Source organism: Apium graveolens, chromosome 1 (assembly GCF_009905375.1).
Source record: "Apium graveolens cultivar Ventura chromosome 1, ASM990537v1, whole genome shotgun sequence".
In the NCBI taxonomy this organism is placed as follows: domain Eukaryota; kingdom Viridiplantae; phylum Streptophyta; class Magnoliopsida; order Apiales; family Apiaceae; genus Apium; species Apium graveolens.
Genome location: NC_133647.1, coordinates 128,936,533 through 128,938,798, shown reverse-complemented (window position 1 = coordinate 128,938,798; position 2,266 = coordinate 128,936,533). Strand labels below are relative to the sequence as shown.

At 42.0% G+C, this 2,266-nt stretch overlaps 1 non-coding gene across 1 annotated transcript; it reads right to left on the bottom strand.

The window, feature by feature from the left end:
* Window positions 1–345: 345 nt before the first annotated feature.
* On the bottom strand, window positions 346–450 carry LOC141683659 (small nucleolar RNA R71). Its single transcript, XR_012560397.1, has one exon. It is a non-coding gene; the product is annotated as a small nucleolar RNA R71 (small nucleolar RNA).
* Between the last annotated feature and the right edge of the window lie 1,816 nt (window positions 451–2,266).

Sequence of the window (2,266 nt, the reverse complement as noted above, 5' to 3'; positions counted from 1 at the left end):
GCAGAATCCTCCCCTCTTTCTCCCCTCTGAGTTTGTGCTATCAAATTCAGGTGTTTGAGATGAGCTTCCATTCTCATAATTCACTTATTCAGTTGTCTCTTCATTCATTCTGTGATTTGTGTTGATTTCAGCTTCATTCTCATAATCACTATCAATGTTGAGATTTTCAAATTTTAGGGCCTCAACATCATTTTCATCAAGGCATTCCAAGCCTGGGAACTTGTCATCATTCCAAGCGCGTGTTTAGCGACTAACAAGTTTTTGGCGCCGCTGCCGGGGTCTACAGTGTTAATTATTAGTTTATGTATTTTCCATCAGTGGTCGTTAAAGTTCATTGACAGCTACAATCGGGAATGCTCTTACTCAATTTGCTCAGCAAACTGGAGAATCTCAGTGTGAGGCTTGGGATCGATATAAGGAGATGCTAAGGAAGTGCCCACACCATTGAATGCCTGATTGGATGATTATCAACTATTTCTACAATGGATTGGGTGCTACTTCTAGACCCATGCTTGATGCAGCATCAGAAGGAGCCTTGTGGGATAAAATCTACGATGAAGCTTATGAACTTATTGAACTGATGGCTGCTAATGAGTACCAAAATCCTTCTCAGAGGCTGACTCAGGGAAAAGTCGCAGGAATTCTGGAGTTGGACGCATCAACTGCTATCGCTGCCCAATTTAAGCCTTTGAAGATGAAGGTGGATACTTTGACTAATTATGGAGTTAATCAAATCACCAGTGTCTGCGAGCTATGTGCTGGTGCCCATGAGACTGATCAGTGCACAATTTCTAGTAAATCAGCTCAGTTTGTGAGCAACTTCCAGCGATCGCATCAACCAGTGCCAGGCACCTATCATCCCAACAACCGCAATCATCCTAATTTCAGTTGGAGTAACACTCAGAATGCGATTCAACAGCCTTATCAGCAGTATCCAGCTAAGCAGTACAACCCCCCTGGTTTTCAGCAACCGCAGTATGCACCAAGACAACAACTCCAGCTGTAACAAGCTAATGAAAAATCTGAATTAGAGGAGTTGAAGCTTATGTGCAAAAGTCAAGCTGTTTCTATCAAGACCTTGGAAAATCAAATTGGGAAAATTGCCAATGCCTTGCTAAATCGTCATCTTGGTACACTACCCAGTGACACTGAAGTGCCAGGAAAGAGGGAAGCTAAGGAGCAGGTAAAGGCAATCACTTTGAGGTCTGGAAAGGTTGCGAATCCCGAACAAACTCAAGAGTTGACTAAAGAAGCTGGGGCTAAAAAAGAAGTAAAGCAGCAGGATGAAGAAGTGAAACCAAGGAAGATTACTATTGAGCACACTCCTCCTAAGGGTAATACATGGCAGAAACAGATATATCCCCCACCGCCTTTTCCTAAGCGGTTGTAGAAGAAGAAGTTGGACAAGCAATTTGAGAAGTTTCTGGAGGTGTTCAAGAAACTTCATATCAACATACCTTTCGCTATGGCTCTTGAGCAAATGCCTAGTTATGCAAAGTTTATAAAAGGTATTCTCTCTCGGAAAGTGAAGCTAGATGATTTAGAGACTATCACTCTCACGAAGGAATGTCATATTGTGCTGCAACAGAAGTTGCCTCCGAAGCTTAAAGACCCAGGAAGTTTCACTATTCCGTGTACTATTGGAAAAGTGTCTTTTGACAGATTCTTATATGACTTGGGAGCTAGCATCAATCTGATGCCTTTGTCAATTTTCAAGCAGTTGGACTTATCTGATCCCAAACCGACTTATATGACCTTGCAGTTTGCCGACCGTTCTATTACATATCCGCGAGGTATTGTGAAGGATGTCTTGGTCAAGGTTGATAAACTCATCTTCCCTGCTGATTTCGTAATTCTTGATTTCGAGGAGGATAAGAAGATTCCCATAATCTTGGGAAGACCTTTCTTGGCAACTGGCCGAACCTTGATAGATGTGCAGAAGGGTGAGCTCACAATGCAAGTTCTGGATCAGGATGTTACTTTTAATGTGTTCAATGCTATGAAATTTCCTACTGATAATGAGGAGTGCTTAAAAGTGGAGTTGGTCGATTCGGTGGTCACATCGGAACTTGATCAATTGCTAAGGTCCGATGCCTTAGAAAAAGCCTTGTTGGTGAATTCAGATAATGAAGATGACGAAGGTGAAGAATAATTGCAATATTTGAATGCTTTTCCCTGGAAGAGGAAGATTGATATGCCTTTTGAATCTCTGGGAATGAAGGAATTGAAAAAAGCTCCTAAACGCCTCAAGCCATCTATTGAGGAA